This window comes from Arvicanthis niloticus, chromosome X (assembly GCF_011762505.2).
Source record: "Arvicanthis niloticus isolate mArvNil1 chromosome X, mArvNil1.pat.X, whole genome shotgun sequence".
Taxonomy (NCBI): Eukaryota; Metazoa; Chordata; class Mammalia; order Rodentia; family Muridae; genus Arvicanthis; species Arvicanthis niloticus.
The window spans coordinates 5,696,607-5,705,488 of NC_047679.1; the positions used below are offsets into that span (position 1 = coordinate 5,696,607).

The 8,882-nt window shown below is 39.7% G+C and overlaps 1 pseudogene; it reads right to left on the reverse strand.

Moving 5' to 3' along the window:
• Positions 1 to 252: 252 nt before the first annotated feature.
• LOC117694245 (EZH inhibitory protein pseudogene) lies at positions 253 to 2,064 on the reverse strand (annotated as a pseudogene).
• Positions 2,065 to 8,882: the final 6,818 nt, after the last annotated feature.

Consider the following 8,882-nt stretch of genomic DNA (forward strand, 5'->3'; position numbering starts at 1 on the left):
TGTTTTAAAGATAAAAGGGGTACTGAATGGAACCAAAGTCCTTATAAGTGCTAGATAGTTGGGGTGAGGGGAACAGGAGACTTCAAAACTTCTTAGACTACTGGTGAATAGGTAGAAACCCTAGAAACCTCAGATAATCACACAGCCAACAATGGATACGTGCCTATTCCTTTTGTGAGTCTGGGAGAACTCTCACCATGAATTACAGCAAGGGTGGAGTGTGGGAGTAAGGGGCATCCCCTACACTTCTTCCTATGCAGGAGGGTGAGGGGTAATCTCTATTTCTTCGTCTGACTCTCCAGAAGAGGAAGAATCAAGGTTATCCAGGTCAGGTATCAAGGCACGCCAAAGTGCACCAGGACTAGGACCAGAGTCAGAGCTTAAGTCACCTAATGAAGATGGGGAGCCCCGTTCTGGTGTCTTATTAAGTAAAGAAGGGGGATCTGAAACACAGGGGACATCCTCGTTGGAGGATGAGGAGGAAGAACTGGCACCTTCATTATACTGCCCAGGGAAAGCATAGTGCCTACAAGGAGGAGAAGGGGAAGAAGCCCGCATACGCACTGGGCGCCTTGGAGGAGAGCCTCTGGTTGCTAGCAAGGATCTCCTTGGAACTGCATGCCTAAAGGTGGAAAGGCTTGCTTGTGGCCGGCTGCTAGGGCCAGGTTCTGGATCTTCCTCTCCCTCCAGCTCTGATTCTAGCTGTGATTCTGGCTCTGATTCTGATTCTGGCTCTGATTCCAGTTCCGATTCTGGCACTGGCTCTGATTCTGATTCGGACTCTGGCTCCGATTCTGATTCTGATTCTGATTCGGGCCCCGGCTCCAGGTTCAGATCCACCTTTATTGTAAGGCTTCGTTGGTTGTCAGGGCCGAAACTGGATGCAGTGCGTCTGCTTCTGCTTCTGCATGGTGTTTCACGGCTGCCTCTATCAGAACTGGACCCTGGGGTGTAGCTGTGAGGAGCAGGAACTCGTGGAGTGGGCCGAGGGCGTAAATTCCAGCGGATGTTCTGGGCTTCTGGGCGGCCTACCGAGCAAACTTCGGGGCTGACCACAGATGTACTGCTACGACCACCAGATGTTACGACTCGTGAGCGTGAGCGGAGAACCCTGCCTTCAGGGGTCACACTGCCTTTGGGGTCAGGATCATAATGACAAAGTCCATCATCAGGAGCCGTCAGAAGGGCCTGTTGACCGAGTTCCTGGCCAACAGGGGTGTCGTGTTCACGCCCATCACATCTGGCCTTGGGTGCGCGGCTGTGAGGACCAGAAACAGTCGGAACGGCTTGGCTCGGGGCCTCAGGGGCTGGAATAGACACGGAGTGCAGCACGGTGCTGCTCCGGAGGGTAGGCCCTAGGGATTCTAGGTTCCCCGTTGAAAAGTCAAAACGGTGGCTGCTGCCAGGCTGAGAGCTCAGAGAAGATGGTGGCTGGGGTGTACCCGGCAACTCTAGAGCTTCTGGAAGCTGAAGCCCACCTGCACATTCGGTAGTTAGGTTTTCGTTGGGCTGCTTCCTCTTTCTACTGCTCTTTGTTTGAGCCGGGGGCCCGTCGCCGCTGCCGCCTTCGCAGCCTTCGTGGCCTTCGTGGCCTTCGTGGCCTTCGCGGCCTTTGCGGCCTTCGAGGCCTTCGCAGCCTTCGCGGCCTTTGTGGCCTTCACCGCCTTCGAGGCCTTCGCGGCCTTCGCGGCCTTCGCCTCCTTCGCCGCCTTCCCCGCCTTTCCCGCCTTTCCCGCCTTCCGGGGTTTGGCCTACCTCTCTCTGGCTTCTCACCTTGGGCCTGAGACGTCCAAGTTCAATGTTTGGGCCACGGCCACCCTCAGGGTCGAAATGCTGATTCCCAGGCACAGAAAACAGCCCCAGCTGTCCACCAGTCATGGAGATGGCCTCGGCTGCTGCCATCGTTTCAACTCTGAGGCCCTGAGGCGCCCGGCCGGCCGCGGAGGTGCCACTGGGGCCTGGGAGAACCGGAGAAGCAGAAGCAGCGGCGGGAGCTTTACCTCGGGACCGGTCAGTGTCTCTACCCGCCCTCAGCATCTTCTCTGGGGGGGAGTCTGTGGCCATATCGGCCTAACGGTTTCTTACTGACTCGGAGAAACGGCTTCGCGGTGGCTTCTCGGCGGCTTCGCACGGTGAAGTGGCTGCCTGAGACCCAGAGAGGATGCTGGGATACAGAGACCGGATACGGAGGACAGGGGGCGGGGCTAAGCGAAATCCCTGTCCTTTTCTAACAAACATAAACACTGGGGAAAACTTGTCATTTAAATGAGGGGATAGGAATGTACGGAGCTTTATCGTGTAAAAGTGTTAGTCAATTTTTAGATTTCCAAGCTTTACGACAAATTTCAAACAATGTTCTATCAATCAAAATTATGTTTAGTAAGCTGTCAATTGAAAATGTATTTAGGACTCCCTTTACTTTTATTGATAAGAAAGAGTTATAAAATTCTGCATTGTAAAAGAATAAAAGGGCCTTCCAGCCTGGGCCAGAGCACTGAGCAGGTCCCGGGCAGCAGCTCTGCCCCTAAGCTCACAGAACCCAGAGGAAGCTGGCCTCTCAGGAGCTCTAACCCGGGCAGTATCTTATGTAAGGAGACAACAATGCCCACCCCAAACAGAGAGTAACTGGGACCCATAACCTATTGGTAGAAATATGTATAATTGTTATTAAGATGAAGTTATAATTTCTTAAATGGTACAAAATTTACTTTGATTTAAAATTTAGGGTTTTCATTGGTACACGCTTCTTATTGATATAAAAGTGAGATTAATATTGGTACTCTCATGGGCATTGTGCCTGTATAACACATTTAGGAATACAAGGCTTAGACCCAGTCCTTCTTTAACTTTTTTAACTGATTTGGGACGGTTAGCCTATGAGTTAAGGGACTATAGCAAATTCAGGGCTTTGAGTTTATTGTTAGGGTGTTTTCCATATTTTATTTAGAAATAGCTGAGAGGAGTTAACAGACAACAGTCCAGGTTACCTTACATGGATAGTTGGTTTTCAAAACGTCAGAAGTCCATAGAATTGATGTTACAAATATCTCTATATTAATGTTCATTTTGATTAGAGATCTGTCTGCTCCTGACAGCTTCCTGTCTTAGATTCTAAGAAGAAATTGAGCATCCCTGGAGTTACTCCAGTTGTGGCAGTGACAGCCACTAGGCAAGAATTGCCTCTCTCCATCTACAGACAAATTACTGTCCAGAAAAGGACACACTTGCAGAATAGTCTACTGATTATATCTGCCTAGACAGAGTAATCAGCCCTTAATAATTCTGCATCACTAAGGTATGACAGATGATTCTGGGCCAAAAGGCTGAAGATTTGATGCTCCAATGTTCAGTAGTATAGGGGCTTTCCAGGTGTTCAGTGGTCTCTATAAATTGGCTAAGTTTTAGAAACTATGATTTGTGCTTCCCATAATTTCAGTTAACTCAGTCATTCTGGATTTCTGAAGGGATTGAAGACGTATAGTCTCATAGCCAATCCTGGCTACTTACTTTGAGAGAAAAGATCTGAGTGGATGGTTTTCAGCTGACATTCATTCTAAAGCCAAGAAAAAAAGCCAGGTTCAAAACTAAGTGTTTTAGTTAGGAGAGATGACAGAGGTTCTGGTTAGTCAACAAAATGATGGACTGGGTATTAGGACTATCTTGTACCTCACTGGTACAATTAGGAATAATTATGTTCTAATTGCATTTTGAGAGAAAAAAAATTTATTTTAACAGGAAGGATGAAGCTAGGTGATGAGAGAGAGAAAGAGGGGGTAGACATGGAGGCAGATGTTCACGTGTCTCCACCAGTCAAAGCTAGTTCATATATCTAGGTTGGGTATTGGGTTACACTTCTGATTGAGCATTAACAAACTTATAAAGCCTTTGATTAACATTTAAAAAATGTATAAAAGCAAAAAGGAAAAGGGGGCATGGGATAGGGGTTTTCTAGGGAGGGAAAATGGGGAAAGGGGATGGCATCTGAAATGTAAATAAAATATAAAAAGAAATAAAAAAGAAAAAAAAGGAAATATAGATGTTTACATTACAATTCATAACAGTAGCAAGCTATGAAGTAGCCTAATTCTACTTCCTACCTTTTCCCATGAATCAATACCATTCATGGCCAATTCTTTTATATGTTCTATATCATTCAGACTATTCTGATACCAGTCACATTATTTTCTCTTGATCAGGTTGGTCAGTCAAGTTTGAGCATAAAACGAGGATCGTTCACTATCTACTGATGCCTAAGAACTTTGAGAAAGATATTGATACTGGAAAGACTTGGAAGATAGGCTTCACATCAGATATAACTGCTTATCCCAGTAAAAGCTTTGGCTTTCACATCCTTACAATATATAATCATATGTATACCCCTACATACATATCCACAAGTAACACTACACTAATATAAGTCTTGGGTGTTAATAATAGAAACTAGCTAGGGCTATTTAAATAACAGTTTGATATCTTTTGCTCATATCCTAAGATTTTAAAGCAGTTGTTTTCAACCTGTGGGTTGTGACCCCCTTGAGGGATGAATGACCCTTTCTCAGGGATCACCTGAGTGCATTAGAAAATACAGATGTTTACATTACAGTTCATAACAGTAGCAAGTTATGTAGTAGTAACTAAAATAATTTTATGGTTGGGGTCACCACAACATGAGGAACGTTATTAAAGGGTCTCAGCATTAGGAATGTTTAGAACTACTGTGCTATAGATAATTAATGGAGATACATTTCTTTAGAATCCAAAAATAGGACTATCATATTTCTATTTATTTTGATTAAAGATGTCTTATATAATGATGATTGAGAATCTGGCTGCTGAAATTGGATGGCATATGTGTTCTCATTTGTAAAATGGTGATGGTAATTGTATTTAACCCAAAAATGTGTATAGAGTGTCAAATAAATTAAGGCACAGAGAACACTTACCTTCAGAGACCTTCTCATAAAAATTTTATTAATAACAATATTTATTGTGGAAATAAAGAGAGAACAGTTCTTAGTGACCTGTTTCCATGAGAGAATAACTATAAAAGGAACAAGTATACATTCTTCACTAGAATAATATTATCTGATACCCTTTGTTTTAAATAAGTTCTATTTCTATTAATGCAAATTCCTACCTCTAGTAAAACTACATGGATACATATTGACTTTAAAAGATTATTAATGTTACAATGGTTATTAATATAATGACAATCATTTCTATCATATTTGTTTTTATGTATTTGTGAGAATAGTTTCTAAAGGCAAAATTCTAGGGTACCCAAAATAAGGCCAAAAAGAGATCCCCAATGTCCAATAATAACCTGATAACACATGTTTGCATTTTTGAACCACTCTTATCTATATAAATGTGAGGGAAAGTAAGAGACAGAGTAAAGTGCAAGCTCCCAGCTACTGTGGATTGGCCACAGTGATTTTAAAAATGTGTCATGGGATGTTTGCAAAGAGAATTTGAGGAAATGTGAACTAGAAACTTTTGCTAGCAATGTTGTAACTTTGATGATGGCAGTGTGCATATCTTTAAGATAGAATTCAACAGTTCGCATGAAATAGAAAGGCTTGAACATTAAACTTTTTGTGATCCTCTTAGAAATGCTTTGTTGTAGTCATTATTGATATTGATATTAAATTTGAGAACATAGATGTTAAGGAAAATGAATACTGCAAGTAAACTTCATTTGTCCCTTGATAGTGTAACAGTTATCTCCTAACACTGGCTTTGGCTTACCTGCCTACTCATGAGGTGCATCTTGCCAGAAGCCCCAGGTTGAATGGCACCTGATCATAAGAATCACATTAGAGCTTCTCAGATAGTACCTTGGATTTCTTATTTTAAAGAGTACATCATGAGATCTTTACGATAAAGTCTAAAAAACTTGTGTCCCTCTTCAAACCCTCTTCAAACCCCATTTTGTTTCAATATATAGCTTTCTTTATCATCACAATAGGAAATTTTATGTCTCATGACACTTTCTCTATTTTATCAATGAGGTAAATCTGAAAGACAGAACAAAAACAGTTGAAGTTTTCAACAGCCCACTGTTAAAAAAAACATATGCTTGTATATATACCTATAAGTCCAAGAATATATTAACACTGGGAAGGAAAATAGAGCTACCCTATCAATGGTTTTATTTATTCATGCTTTTATTCATTCATCCATTTGTTAACTCAACAAATATCTACTGGATATTTATTTTCCACCAAACATTATACAATTTGAGGGAATGACACCAGATGCATTAACAAAGAATGTTTTGATTTCAAATAACTCTCAATAGCTAACCTTGTAAGCTGGATGGAATCTACATCACATGAAATTGCAATCTACCTTAAATATATGTACTAAAAAGAATTTCTGGCTGTTATCCTATTTTAATAAATATGCTAAAAATATTCTGTAAATATCTATATTGTGCATAAAGGGATTTTAAAAAGAAAATCAATAAAATGCTTTCATAACTTGTTACTAATAACACCAATATAGAATAATGGGTAAACCAGTTTGGGTAACTTCCCAAAATAATTGGGTTTTCCAGGAACATTACAGAAGATAAACAGCAAGATCGATAAGTCCTGAGGTTGCAAGAGTTGTTATTGATTTATGGCCTTGCTTACTTGCCAGCAAAATAATTGCTGTAGAGAGGTTGACTTATGGGTACAAATAACAACGGGGATGCTAGAGTCTTTCTTAGCCCAAGTTTAAAAACTGGGAAACATAGAAGTGATTTTTAAGATAAACTTATTTTTATTAAAATTCATAGTTAATAACATATACTATTCACCAAACACTTACCTGTTTTGTGATGAATCTGTCATGCATGTGTGTAACATTCTTTAAAAATTACCAAATAGCCTTCCAAGAGATATTATTCTTCTTGTTTCATACAATGGAAAAATTAAAATACAGAGATGTTAACCAATTTGTCTAAGGTCACATGTAAATAGGAAGCTGCAAAGCAGTGTTAAAACTCGCCATTCTTTCCCATGCTTTGATACAGTTGAAGATCACATGGGATTAGCCTGCTGAGAGCTTATAAGAATTTAGGAAATACAATTTGATTGGCTGACACAATCATTTGCTTGTCTATTAATATGTTTATAGATTTTGCTTGATAGTAGAATTTTCATCACTATTTCCAGGATACTAACATTCCTGTGAAGGTTTGTTTGAAAACAACAATGAATCAGTAAAAGTTCCATAAATATGAACTAGGCATGGCTTAATTAACAAGAGTTTAAAGTTGATTGAGTATTCAGTATCCAATATTGCTTCACATTTCTATATGCTCATAGATTTCCTTTGTAAAGTCAATTTTTTTAATTCTTATACAATTTTATACAAATTTTCTTCCTCAACCATATCCAAGCCCTCAGAAAATGTCACTAATTCTCAGCTGCACTTCCTTACAGCAGTTTGTATCCCAGTACAGGATGTAAAAATTTCATAACTTGAGCTTGTGTCCCTGATATTCATTTGAGGTTCTAGGAAATTAGGTGGATTTCTGAAAGTCTATGTCAATGATAAGCATAAAGTAAAATCCTTGTCTCTCCATTCAGAAACAAGAAGATTCATTTCACTACAGAAAAACATCTTGAATTTATCGTAAGATACTACAGAATGATGCCACTGAATAGATCAAGAAAAAAAAAAAAACAAAACAAGTCTAGGATGAACATGAAAGCAACATACCAAAATCTACAAGCCATGATGAAAGTGGCCCTAAGAAGAATGTTTATAGCACAAAGAGCCTACACAAAACTTTTAGAGATCTCAAGTTATTTAATGTTGCACATGAAGGTCTTAGTAAAGTCAAAACAAACAACAGAAAAAAGAATGCTGTGAGATGACTGCCCAAGATCTGTCTTTTAGTAACAGCCCTTACTCAAACATAGTGCACCCAGGTCAGCAGCACTATAAATGCAATGGTTCTTTTAAACACTTTTATTCCCTATGAGCTTCCTTCACTCTCAGATCTCTCTCTGACCCTCACCTGGCCACTAGCCAGAAACCCCTCTCTATTCAAAGACACACATCATGATTTTATTAAGTCCCCAATGATTATGAATATTAATTATGAAGATTGACTATCATAGTCAGTAGTAATGAAATAAATTATAATCGACTTACACTTCAAAAAGTGTAATTTTTAGCAAATTAAATAGAATCTCTTTCTGTGGCTAATGGATGAGTGTGCATACCATGAATTAAATTTGATAAATATGAAAATGTAGGTATGTCAGTTAAATTGTGTATATATAGGAAGAAAATACAGGGAGCCACATATACTTAGAAGTTCTTAATTATTTTGACATGACTACAGAAAGAATGTGAATGGATATATGTAACAAGCTTTTACATGTCTTTCTTCTCATTCCCAGCTTTCCTGGGAGATGTAAAGTGCATCCATCCTTCTGAACAAAAGAAGAGTCCCTGATTTGTGAAATGAGTCAGATCTTGCTAAACTATTTCCCTCTGAATTTACAGACTTGCCTTGCCATTCCAGAGAAAGTGATACACACCACATTTAAAGAATTATTCATAAATATACATCTTTTCATTGTTTGCTAGGTATTTTCTTTCACTTGTGATTCAATATTGTCTTCTCTAACCTATCCAGCATCTTGAATTCTATCAGCAGATCCGTTGTCTTCTGACTTCTATCCTCAGTTAATGAAAAATGTTTGACAAAATCAGAAGATGAGTGAGGAATGAGATAGGAATACTTTTATTTCCTTTTCTTCACTATGGATTGATTATAACCTTTATCAAAAGTCTTACAAGTTCTGCTAAATGGCTCTCTTACCACAGACAATTTCTGTAGGTTCTAACAACTGACTATACATTCCCTTTCCCCTTTC